This window comes from Mirounga angustirostris, unplaced genomic scaffold (genome assembly GCF_029215605.1).
Source record: "Mirounga angustirostris isolate CCGP_5_RB_7025 unplaced genomic scaffold, mMirAng1.0.hap1 SCAF_7, whole genome shotgun sequence".
NCBI classification, from domain to species: Eukaryota; Metazoa; Chordata; class Mammalia; order Carnivora; family Phocidae; genus Mirounga; species Mirounga angustirostris.
In genome coordinates, this window is record NW_026991715.1 from 151,764,157 (window position 1) to 151,777,810 (window position 13,654).

Genomic DNA, 13,654 nt, shown 5'->3' on the forward strand with positions numbered 1-13,654 from the left:
AATAATTGGCTCGCATGAAGGATTACGCTTGGCTGGTCCACTCGCCCCAGGACAGCCTCCTTCCAGCACTGACGATGGGCCCGCGAGCGGCAGGGGCAGAGCCTGCCCACGGTGGACATTCCTGCTCAGGCTGGCCATTCCCCCAGGTGCCACGGTCACAGCACTCGGGCCCGGGTCAAGGCACAGCTCTGGCTGAGCAGGGGCGCTTGCGAGGCCAGTGGCGGGGGCACTCAGAGGCCGTCGACGTGCTGTGTTAGTGGCCGTGTTCACAGGGCCCCCACGCGCCCCTTGCTCGGTCATGCAGCGCCCGCTGGTGGTTCCCAGACGCAGGACACTCTGAGGGCGGCTAGACCATCACTTGACTCTTCGGAGCCGCACCAAAGCCCTCTCCGCCTTCGCGCTGCCCTCTGAAGCCATCACCAGGTCAGATGAACCGGGTCAGCAGCCGTTGGCCTTTGTAATCCTGCCCTTCTGGGGAAGCACATAGCCGTGCTCGGGTCACGCCTTCGACATCCAGGGACGAGTGGCCGAGAGAGCTGGGGATGAAATGATGGTGGAAGCCTCCTCTGAGAACATGGCTCTGAGCATGCTGAGGACGCTGGGGACACATTGGCTCTCAGGGAACCCTTGGGACTCGGGGCTGACTTCAGTGTGGGGACGCGCTAAGGGATGTCCTCCCGTAACTGTGACTCGTGGGGAGAGGGACCTCAGACCCCTGCCCCTGGAGGTGGAGACACCCCAGCTGGGGCCACGAGCTCCACCCGTGGCTTTTCTACCCATCCCGTGGTGTCGGAGACCGTCCGGCCTTCCAGAGGACGAAGCTGCAGGCAGCGGGCTGCAGAGCTCACCTGGCTCTCACAGCAAGGAAGGGAGCATCAGCCTGTGAGCAAGGTGGACAGGTCCTCAAGTCACTTCATCGTTAGAGTTTAACTGTTTTTGTTTTACAGAAAACACAAGCTACCCGAGGGCCAGCAGCTGCGTGTAGAGGGGGACGGGAATGCTCCCACCCAGGTGAGGTGGTGTTAATATGCCACAGAGTGACCTGGCCACTTCTGCACATGGTGGAGCTGAGAGTGACAGATGGAGGGGCAGGAGGACGTGGAGACCAGAGATGGACACAAGTGTCCAGAGAGAGGAGCATCCGTTCCTAGAGACGCTGTCCCTAGAGCAGGGGCGACTCTGCTTTCAAGTGGAGCCGAGGTGTGTGTGCAGGGTGGGGAGGGAGGGGTGTGGGGAGGGAGGAGGTGAGACAGACTGACAGAGACGGAGGGGGGAGGGACAGGCGGGGGGCGGGGTGTCAGGGCAGGGAGAACCTGCCGGTCCTGACACCTTTCCCCACACCCACCTCACTAAGGGCGACACCTGACCTCTTAGGAGGAGCAAATACAGCACATCGTATTGTGTTCAGGGGACCTCACACTGTCAGACCCAAGCCTCTGCCACCGAGACCTGAGGGGAGACCCTGGGAAAGGACCCGCTCACCCCGTGGCACCCCGTGGCACCCCGTGGCACCAGCGACAGAAGACACCACACTTCCCCTGGCGGGCGTGGGGCCCCCGGGTCTGGTTCTCAGGAGCCGCCTCCCCTGGGACGATGCACCTGCATGTTTCTTCACAGCACCCCGCTCCGAAGGCCGGTCCTTGCTTGCAGCCTGTTGATGCCTGCCCTCCAGAAGCAAAACATTACTACATCTGCACCACGGAGCAACACAAAAGGCTTTATTGTTCCCAGGCCCACTGACAGCACTCACATTGTCTCCCCTGCGTGGGCCGCGCGCTAACGCGCCTGCTTGTTTAACCATTAAACCACGTGCGCAGCAGGTGAGTCACCACCGGGCCCCGTTTCCCAGCCAGTTCTGCTGAGATCCATGCCAGGCACTCCCCTTTATTAAGATCGAGATCCTTTATTCCGGGTGATAATTGCTACATGTGCTCACAAATGATTTCTTGTTGTTGATGGGAATGCGCACTCCGAAAGTTTGCCAAAGGGCGTGGACGGTTATTGATATGTACATGAAGATGGTAAACAAGGAACAGGATCAAACTGCTACCAGTGGTGATTAGCTACCCCCTTGTCTCATGCTGCGGAGACGGGGAGGGGCGCATTCGCCCCGAATGATCCGAGCATTCCTGTCTGCTGAGTCCAGGCGTTCGAAGTGGTCTTGGACGTGTAGGGCGATGCCAGGCGGTAATCTGGGGGCGATTTACAAAGACCCAGGCTCAGATTTCAAAGAGCAATGCAGATACCCACGCTTTGGCATACTTTGCATCGCTGAGATGTGGGGCTGACGATTTTGCATTTTCTCCTCCTAATGAGTGTCTCTCGTTTTAAACTTGCTCTTCCAGGCAAATGAAGACTGGCCTATTACCTGGACGAGATAACACCTCTCTCAGCGTCAGTCCCATGTGCAGGGACTGGACCACTCCCGTTTGGCTGGACACTGCAGGTGCTCAAGAGACGGGGTGGTGAGGACTGAGAGGCCACGGCCCGCATACATGCACAGAGTTAAAGCCCCAGAAAGGAAATCAAGCTCCCTTTGGCAGAATTTCTTGATGACTTTCTTTCAAAAGGCCTTTTAAGCCAACACGAGTCTGTAAGTGGAATGGAAGCTGAACATCAGCTAACGGCACCCAGTATGCTTATTTAATGATACTCACAGTCACTCTGTTCTCTACACTCCAAGATGACGGCCTGTCCTGCCACCCGACAGGATGATGCAAAACAGAACCGAACTGTTTGAGCTTGGGGGAGTTTGTAGAACACCCTTGAATTTCACATCTAGAAGTGAACACAACCATTTCCTCCCAACCCCCTGGTTCTCTGTATAAGGAAACTGAGGCCCAGAGCTGTCCAGCACCTTGCCCAGGGCCAGCCCATGAGGAAAGGACAGACCCAGGGAGCCAGGCCTCGGGGCCCAGCCCCGCTCAGCGCTGGCCCCCTTCAACATCATGGATGGACACGAACTCTCTGTCTCGTGGCACACACCAAACCATCACTTCATAGAAGGACAAGTCAGCTCACGTCTGAAAAATAAGTAGGAATGTAAGACGGCGCTTTCTACATCGGTTAAGGAAGAATTACCTTGGTTATTCCCCGGACTTGAAAAGTCAGTCCCCGCTGAACAGAACTCTGCGGAGACAGAGCATGCCTGCGCCGGACAGCTTCAGAGCGGTGCGATGACTAGCTCCCAGGATGCTGATGCATCGCCCTCTTGTTTGGTAACAGGTGCGCAGGGATGGAGACGCACACTCAGAGAGTTTAAGCCACTTCATGTTCACCCCGGGTCTGCCAGGGACGGGCAGGGTTCTTTCTCAGCATCTGCCCGCTCGGAAGCTGAGCCCTGGAGCAGGAGGTGACTCATCTGGAGTCCGTCATCAAGAGAGAATGAGGGTTGGTGCCCAGATGCGGAACTCTGTATGCACATGAGGAGGTGACCCCACTTCTAGTCAGGTAGCAGTTCTGTCTTCATAGGGTGTCTGGGATTTGTTTGAATCGGGCACGGTAAGACACACAGACCCGGCGTGACTCTTGAGGATGAAGTTTGTGAACTCACAGCTCCCTGGACACGGAGGTACAGCGGGACTTGGGGGGGAGCACACGTGGAAGCACCGGGGTCAGTCAGGAGGCGGCGAGAGCAAGGAGAAAATGTAGCAAGACCCTTCCTTGTGGTTCCTGTGGAAGAAACCAAGGAGGCAGGATAAGCAGGCTCAGGACTGGCTAGTGTGTGTGATTCCAGGTGGTCTGGGGCAATGGGCCATCTCTAGCTGTCTGGTGCCTGCCTGGCGTGATTAGGGCCACCGGGTAGTGGTCTGGAATCTTCAAGCTCCACATCTGCTGGTTTGCACGGGGAAGGTGCATGCACAGGCTCGACGCTTGCTGTCTCTCGGCCTTAGCTGGCCCTGGGGGGGGCAGTCCCTCTGGGTCAGCAAGACCCCAGGGTGCCAAGACATCAACTACAGAAACGAGGAGACGTGGCTTTATGGCTTCCCTCATCGTAAGATGCCCTGAGGCTCCAGCTGACTGTGTTTGGGATTCCCCCGCGAGGCCGGCCGACGTGCAGTCTCTGCCACACGGTCCCGGGCAGTACCCACCCCCGCGGCTCCCACCATCCAGGCTGACGTGGCCATGTGGGTTCTCTTTTGGACATAGAGCTTCTAAGTGTTCCTCCCAGGGCCAAGTTAGTGGACGTATCAGCTCTTCTGAAGCTGAGGTGTGTCCGGGCAGAACACGGGCTTCCCGAGAGGGAGCAGCTGATAAAACTCCAAAAGTGTTCAGACACTGAGGAAGGGAGGAAGGCGGGGGGAGGCATGTGGCAGCAAGGTGGGGAGCAAGGAAGCTTAAGGAAAGCCCACATCTAAGTGGTGGTAAGTCGCTGCTTTTCTGCACAAAATCCTGCTGACCCACCTGCATTCCTCCCCAAAGTCAGCGATGGGAACCGCGGCTGTGAAACAGAGCTGGATCGCGCGTGATCCCGGCCTCACGGCTCCCAGGAGATGCCGAGCTGGCGTGCACGTGAGGCAGCCGCGTGAGCATCAGAGCTGCTGGGCAGCAGGTTCCCCCTGGCCCCCGAGGCAGAGCCCCCTAAACCCGCCTCCCAGAGAGCTTGGGACAAATGCATCCCAGAGAAAAGTTGGAAGTCAAGAAGTGTGTGGATCTCCTTCCCTTCGTGTATCTCTGCAAGAACGAGAGGGCCCTCCTTCTTCTAGAGATTATGACAACCCAGTGGTCACTGAGCACCTGTGCTTCCCCCGAGTTTTCCTCGATTCTGGGCTTGCAGAGGAGAGCAGGGGAGAAGCCTGCAGCACCCACACTCATGCTGGCTTCCTGACGCTGAGGAGCAGATTAGCCCAGGCTGAGCAGCTCCCAGTGAACAAGCCCCCTTCCCCTGTACAGGGTCCGGGGCCAGAAATCTGGGTATAGCAGAGCTGGGTCCTCACTCAGGGTCTCACTATGCTGAAATCCAGGGACCAGCCGCTGCCTTCTGGCCAGGAGGCTCAAGGAGGGCAAGGCCTGCCTCCCAGTTCCTTGGGAGCTTGAGTTTGCAGGAGTCAGGTCCTCGGCTCTGGGGGTGACCTCCCCCACAAACAGTCCAGGATGTACGGTGTGCATCTCCCAGGCCAGCGGGACAGAGTCACCGCTCCCCTGGAGCGACCCGGCCCTCTTCGGAGACTTTTATCTGGTTAAGTCAAGCCCAGAGAATCGTTTCCCTTTTAATTAACTAAAAACATCAATTGATTTGGAACCTTAACTTTAGATGCAAATCCCTACATCTTTGCCATGTGTTCTGGGCTGAAATGTGTCCCCTCAAAATTCATACACTGAAGTCCTAACCCCCCAGGGCCTCAGAATGTGACTGTGTTTGCAGAGAGGTCTTTAAAGAGGTGATTAAGGTAAAACCAAGCCAGAGGCTTGGCCCTAGTCCACTCTCACTACCGTCCTTATAAGAAGAGGGGATTTGGGTACAGATGCGCCCAGAGGAAAGACCAGGAGAAGAGACACAGGGCGAAGGGGGCCGTCACACGCCACAGAGAGAGGTCTCGGGAGAAACCAGCCTGCCCACACCTCGATGGGGGACATCCAGCCTCCAGAATGTGGGAAAGACAGTGGCCGTTTCAGTTTCTTCTGTGTGGCGGTGCTTGGTTTTGGCAGACCGGTAACGTGACACAGGATGACTCACCTGTGGGGCAGAATCCCCTCGGACTCACAGGTTCTGACTGCACCCACCAGGAGCTGATCATACGGGGCCTAAAGAGCAGGGGCCGGCTATCAGAGGCCATCCCGAGACTCCCCCACCTCACCGCCCAGGCGCTCCAAGCACTCTGAGCTGCATCATGTGACCCCACCAAGCCTGGTTCTTCGGGATGGCGGTCCCCTCAGTCCAAAGTCCTCTTCTCTCCCTTCCCTCCTTCAGCTCTGTGGAAACTCCACCAGCTTCTCTTGCTCTTACATCACCCCCAGATGCAAGACATGGTCACAGACTGTGACAATGGTCACTGCTGGAGGCAAAGATGCCAAGAAAATTCTAACAAATCTCAGTGTTGAAAACAAACACCTCTCTGGTGAGTACAGGGGGTGGAACGAGGGTCTGTGGGGTTTTACAGACAATAGTAAGGCATGCAATGGTCAAGCAACATTTTGCAAGACAATGTAGTCGTTTGAGAAGACTGGAAGAGAGAAGACAAAACTTCCACTGTAGTGAGACTCACACCCCTGGAGCGGCAGAGAGCAGCTCTCCCCAGCAGGTGTCAGCTCAGTGAGCGTGCCCAGGGGCACCGGCCTGGGTACAGAGCACCCCCAAGACATACACCAGCAGGGAGCCTCTGGGCACATGTCAGGAAGTATGGGGCACACCCAGCTCTACCTCGACTCAAGGACACCTGTGATGACCATTTGTCTCTCAAGGGCACTTAGTCACCACACGCATGCCAGTCTCTACACTGTGGACCTGTGGGTCCCTGAAACAGAGACGGGGAGAAGCCTTACTGTAGAGACGTGGCAAGGGCTAGCCCCTCTGCCATGCCTCCTGGCACCATGGAGACCCTCAAATGTCCAGAGAACGTAGGGATGAGATGCCCTGCCTGGGTGGGTACCAGATGAAAGGTTGTCTCAGAGAAAAGTGGTGCATTTGCTAGTAGTTGGTTTGTCACAATAAACAGTGATCCCAAGACTTCTTGTCTTCTGACCTCAACCGCAAGGTAGTCTCAAGGTACAGTTAAATCTAAGGCACAGGATCAAGGCGTCTCCATGTGGCTTCTCCAGGCTTTCACATCCCGGGGTGAGGGCTTTCGAGCAGGTAGGTGATTACCTCGAAGAGGACACCCTGGCCAATAGAGTGTGGTCCATGAAAACGAACGGGTGGCTGGGGGCAGGTGTGGTTGGCATGGAGTGTGGGCCTGCTGGAGTGGGCAGGTGTCTGGACTGCCAGGCCCACTCCCAAGACCTGTGGCTGGAGTAGGCAGCCCATCAGCACCCGTCCACTGTGAAGTGGGGAGAGCTGATGTAAATTGGGACTCTCTTTCCCCAGCTCTTGGGGACACTGGAGGCTCCGGGCAGTCCAAGGTGGCAGCATCCTCCATCGTAATCCAAGGCTCATAAGCAGAGGGGATGAGTGATCGTTGCTGTGGGAGCATCCCTGGGAGCATCCTGATGGCCGTGATTAAGAGGTGCCTTTGGTCTGGTGCAGCGTGAATACATGGCACCAGCTGGTGGGGGAGATAAGCATGAAGATTTATCTGCACGTATGGGTAAAGCACATCCGATGGGCACTTGTTCGGCATGCTCAGATACCAAGGAGATAGCGTCTCTGGAAGTCGATGGATAGATACGTTCTCTCTGCTGCTGCGCCCGGTTTCCTGCCTCTCCCTGGCCTGGAGAAGGACAGGGGCAGGTGCTCTGCAGCATGCTCAGGCTCACAGTGCAGTTCTGCAGACAGCAATCTTCTTGCTAGAGCTGAGAATGACCTTCCACTGCTTGTTGCTACCAGACAAATTCTCCCAAAGCAGTGCCTTTATTGAGGAACTCCCCCCCCAAAATGGCCTTGGGAGGCTCCCTGCAAGTATGTAAGACTACTCCTGAACTCTGCTTCCCACCTCTCCAGCCATGCCTGTGGATTTTTCTCCATGAAAACCGTCTACCTGACCGCCTGCAATGCCCTGTGCAGGGTCCCAGACCCAGACTTCTGAGCCTGGGCCTCTACCACCCAAAGAAGCCACATGCTCTCTCAAAACACTCCCAACCACCCCAAGTCCTGACTCAGTTTCCTCGTCCTTCCAGACATTTTTCCAGATTCTTCCACCCATGATTCCACTGAACAGTGAGTACATCCCTTGTTTATGTGTATGGACACATGTTGTCTTGACTTCTTATTGTCCTGATTCATTTGCTTATATCTTATCTCCTGATCTAAAGCATAAACATGCGCGTGAGTTATAGGCTGTATTACTATGCCCTGGGTTGTAATTCGGTCGCAATCCCCCACAATGCGTGAGGTATTTCTGAGCGCACCAGGTGGTGAACAGATAAATCCTGAATCAGTGTAGTTTTGATGAGACTCAAAAAATCTATCCATCACCCTGTTAGAGGACACCATTTCATGACAGGACCCTGGGTTTCAAAGAAGATGCTAGAATCCACCCCTGGGACTTAGGTTTGATGGAGGGAGCCTTTGGAGACTTATAGATTTTTAGCCAAGTCCCAAGTAATCCCGACTAGTTCCCTGTGATAGAGACCCCCAGGTAGTTCAGAAATGGCATTCACTATAAATTATTTCTTTAAAAAAAAAATTATTTATTTATTTATTTATTTATTTATTTATTTATTTATTTGAGAGAGAGAGAGAACAGCATGAGAGGGGAGAGGGCCAGAGGGAGAAGCAGGCTCCCCGCTGAGCTGGGAGCCTGATGTGGGACTCGATCCCAGGACTCCAGGATCATGATCTGAGCCGAAGGCAGTCGCTTAACCAACTGAGCCACTCAGGCGCCCCTCACTATAAATTATTTCTAACAGATACACAGATGTCTATTAAAAGGCATGACTGTTGCAAAAAATAATTTCCCTAGAAACTTGGAGCTTTCTCCTGGCTTGTTTTCCTGACATTTTCCACCTCTCTCTCACACTGTGCCATATGCTAAGAAATGCTAGATAGGACCCCATAGGGCTGGCATGGCCTCCTAAAACAGCACACCCAAAGGGTAGTGATCACAGGCGCTCACCCTGCCCTGATGGGAACAGAGCTTGTTCAGGCTTCCAGCTGCCCCTCCTGGCCATCCGCCACATGCCCTGTACCACACTGGGGCAGCACCTATGGACTTGGGGCCACGCCATTCCCTGCAAGGCGCCAGGGCTGGGGACAGGCTCTGTGGTGCAGGTAATGCACCTGCCATTGGAACCCGGGAGGGCATTGAGAGGGAAGACAAGAAGCCACAAACGTGCCTGTCCGTGCTGCCCTAAGGCGCAGTAACACAGAGGGGGGCAGCTGGGGGAGCCCGTTAGGTGGGAGAATCAGCTCGAGAGTTCCGCTTGTGAGTGCTCACCAATAGTCTAAACGTGGACATGCGATCTTCCTTCTCAGAAATACTGTCTCTTTCTACTATCGCTAACGATCCCCACCACCACCCAAGCACCCTGATCCGCCCAAGACAGGAGAGCAATCTCCTACTGGTTTCTGAGAATGCGTGTGCACGCATGCCCCAGAGCAGGCGTGTTCCATGTCTGTATGTATCGTGCATTCCCAAAGGGGAGACTGAGCCTCTGTACGTGCTGGAGTTGGTTGTCGGTACAGGAGAGAAAACTTGTAGATATTACAATACTTTGTGTTTCTCCAAAGCTCAGCTCCAACTCTTAGGGACAAATTAAAGCACAATTTATGTAATTAATTAAATTTAAATGTGGGTTAGTTGTTCTCCAGAATGCAATGATGAAACAAAGATGGAAATGCACCTTTTTATACCATTGAGCAAAGGCAGGTGGATAAAGGACAGTCAGCGTTGCTGAGATCCCGGCAGTTTGCCCTTACGTGTTCTGAGCTGAGAGCCGACACTCTCCGGGAGCCTCTTGAAACTGCCTGAAGATTCCCAGGCCTGGCAACTGGAGCAGGCTCAGGATGCCGGTCAGAAGTCAGCACCCTCGGCTGGGCCGGCTCTCTCGGAGTGGAAGGACGTCCTGGCGCCAAGACGCATCACTGGTGGCATGAAGGCCTTGCTGAGGGAGCCAAGCCAGGGTGCCGCTTTTAGCCAGGGTAAGCTGTGTTGTGTGCGCGTTGTGTGTGGAAGCATGCCGGGTCGGGACACTCCTCTTGGCGGGACCCCACTTTCCTTGGGGCTCTAAGGGACTCCCCGAAATCCGCTCCGCCCACCTGTCCACACGCTGGGGGCTTCCACTCACCTCTCCCTCTGTACTCCAAAGTCATGCTGTGGGTGAGAACGATAAAGGGTGTTTGGGCAGACCGGGGTCTGCACCTCTACTTTGCCCTCCACGGGGAGTGACAACTGGAAACTCACCTGCACTGCTGAGACTCCGTTCCGTCACCCGTGCCATGGATAAGCTAATCCCCCCAGAGCTCCTGGGGCAGTGATGCGCCGGGGTGTGGGGGGCAGATGGCCCTGTGCCTGGCAGGCAGGACACTGCCTGGAGGACAGCTAGACCCCAGCTCACCTCTGACTGCCCCAGCCTCAAACACTGAAACCGTGCTTTCCATTCAAAACTGCTCACTTGGTGGTCAATAACCACTCATAGTTGGGAGTAGGATCATCCAGTTAAAGGGAAATCCTGATAACTCACTTGCACCTTGCACACATAATCGTTACTCTACAAACTCACAAAACCATTTACCTAATTAAGATAATGCAACTGAGCTGGCCGGTTAGCTCATTTGGTTAGAGCATGGTGCTAATAAGATAAAGAAACTGGCTTATGGAGGGGAGAGAGATTTAGGGAGCAGAGGGCCTGAAATGTCTCCCCATCAGACCCTGTGGGCCTAGAACAGTGTCGCGAGATAAATTGCAAGAGGTCCATTTAAATTCAAAGCCGAGATAAATAACAAATTTTATTTAATATAAGTTGTCCCATGAAATATTAGACCAAAAAAATTGTTGTTTACATGACATGCAAACTTCATTGGGCGTCCTGTCCATGTTTTGCTAAATCTGGCCTGTGCATGTATTTAAACTCTCAAAATCCAGATTTCTCCTTGTGTCCATCTGCATGATGGTAGGTTTGGGACTCTGCCCATCGGGACAGAGGAGTGACTCCTGGGATCCTTGCTGGTGTCACTGCTCAGCCTTGTGTTTTCTCTCGAAATGCGTTCTCTCTGCGGCCGTGGCCCAGGCATGTCCCCACACGGCCACACCTCAGGGTCCTGGGGGCCTGGACACTCTCCACACTCAGCACACAGGGGCCTGCTTGCTCACTGCTTCTGGTGAAAACCCACAACGTCCTCAGCACGGGAGCTGGGCACCTACTTCGCGCCAGAGCCGGTTCCCTGGGAGGGGGCCGTGACCACAGAGGGCCGCATGGCCAGCAGTTCTCGGCTCTCCCAGGCCCCAGTCTCTAGGTTAGCTGTCCATCCATTCTGCTGTGCGTGTGAAACACCCCTGATCTTGAGACGTGACCGGGGTCCGAGGATGGATGAGGTACGTTCTTGCCCTCCAGTTCCTCACGGGTCCTCCCGGGGTCCGGGACGCTGGGGAACAGGTGTGCGGTCACGGGCTCTCAGACATGGCCTCTGTGGCCCCCTCGAGGACCCAGGACAGGCCCTGAGGAAGGAGCGGTGACTGTCGCCGTCCCCTCCAGCCTGCCTCTGGGGAAGCCACCCTCGTTAGCATCCTCCGCTACCCCCTTGGGCACTCAGTCTGACACCCGACCCCATTACCCCCCCACCAACGCAGGCAGCCCTCCACACATGGGGCCCCGGCCACGCGAACAGACGCCCTCACATGGGAACCCCTCACACGGATGCCCCGCTGACCCCAGGTGGCCCCGCGTCACCCCACGTCCCGGCAGCTGAACGGTGCCTGGGCGTCAGCGGGAGGAGACGCGCGTGGAGACCCCCAGGGTCTGAGCGGCCACTGCAGCGGAAAGCTGGGGCTAAGACCCCGGTGGGGCCGCCAACAGACACGGCAGACCCAGAGAGGCCACCAGGAGCCCGGTGCCCGGGCAGCCTCGTGTGCCTGCGGAGACCCTTACCGGCCATGCCAAGGGGGGAAGGTGGGGAGATGGCTGGATCCTGGCAGCGGCTGCGCAGCTGGAGTCTGGACCTGTCTGAGGCGCTGGCTCGGCCACACTGTCCCTTCCGTCTACACTCGCTGCCTAACTCCCTGGATCCTTGCTGGTGTCACTGGCCAGGCCCACTCATTCTGAGTTCTGCCTCTTAAGTGATCCTGCCACCTGTGTGCATCCCACAGGGACCAGCGTCCCTGGGCGGGACAAGGGCCTCTGCCTTCAGTCTGTCTCTCTAAACCTGGTCCTTGAAGTGCTCACAGTACACGTCCCTGCTGTTGACGAGCATTCTGGCTGGTAGAGTCGGTCACCCCAAGTGTTCCCGCAAAAGGACAACGTCCCTCCTACCTCGCTCCTTACTGGCTGGGTCTGTCTACTGCCACTGTTTCCTAAAAGGTCCTCACAGAGTCTCCCTGTGCTTGAGACAAACGGCAACACGTTTGCTGTGCCGAAACCATAGTCCCTCTAAGGAGACCTCTGCCCATGGTGGCACGAGAAACAGCCTCAGGTGACAACGGTGGTGTCCCTGTGCAGCTGAACATCTCACTGAAGCAGGGACCGCACGACCGCACCCCAGCATGTGCACGGAGGACGCTGGGGGGTCCTGTGACCTGTCCTCCCTCCGCCCTCACAGACAGCATGCACCCTGTCCCACAGAATGCATTTCTCTAATGCAACAAAGAGGAGGCTGCTTTTCTTTATGCTGGTGAGCAATGTGCACGGGAAAGCATCCCTGCAATAAAGGAAGGAGAAGCTGCAGCTGAGGTCCCCAGGACAGCCTCGGGGTCCTTCAGTCTGGTCGTTCTTCCCCAGATCCCACAGCGGTGACAGGAGCCCAGGCAGTCTGTGGGTGCGGCTTCCTGGGCCCCTTCTTGAGACAGAGTAATTCATGCTCTTTCCTACGACTCACACATCAGGTACGATGTTAGCACTTCCAAGATCAAAAAACTCAAGCAACCAAGACCACAAGATCTTCTGAAAAGAGTTAAACTAGAACCTTGAAGACTTCTCAGCTGCAACTCAGGAGCTCAGTCGCTATGACCGGCCTCGACTTGGGCGCCGGTACGTGGCAAGGTTATTTAGCCAACCTTCCGGTAGACTGCAGGGTATTTCACGGAGGAATTAGACCATAGACTATCGACATGCGGTCTTCCTCTCCTGCACACTCCAGGACAGTGTGGATAACTTTCCTTGTACGGGAGAGATTGCAAAATAGAACAACTGCCTTGAATTAAGGCAACAATTTCTCCTGGCCAGCAAGACTGAAGGAAGTCAGCCCTTTCTTTCTTTGGATTGGAATCAGAATTAAATCACAGTTTTGCTGTTGGGTTTGTTTGTTTGTTTGTTTTTAATGATTTTATTTCTCCTAGGGTTCAAAATATTTCTCAGGGTAAAGAGCACTCAAGACTTCATTATTATAATCGCAGCTCCCTCAGTATCAAATTATGAAAAAAAAGTCCTATTTTTAAAGGGCCAAGTTCATGGCAGAAAATGCTAATTAGGATGGAAACTGGGTCTAAGTGATTCCAACTGTAGCCAAGCCATTTTTTTCCCTCTACTTCCCAAAAGAAAAGATGCCATTGATACCATCTACCCTCCTGATGGCCGCACTTTTTTATGATATTCCATATTACTCAGGCAGCAGGAGCACCAGTATCTTAAGTATATACCCTTAAGCCACAGGTGGGAAACCAGAGGAAGAAGGAAATAGTCTTGCTAGGGATCTTTACTATGTGGTTGTCATCTTTTCAACCTCAGTATTTCCTTTTATAGCTAAAATATCCACCGATAGAGTGAAGTTTCTCCAAATCAATCCTTCCCAATGCTGAAAAGTGGGGTTGAGGGCAGGCCTCTGCACGGAGGTTGACATCCTCACTGTCACTTGAGAGACATCCTGGTGGCTTGGAGTGGCCTCTAGGACAGAAAGGGCTCTGTAAGT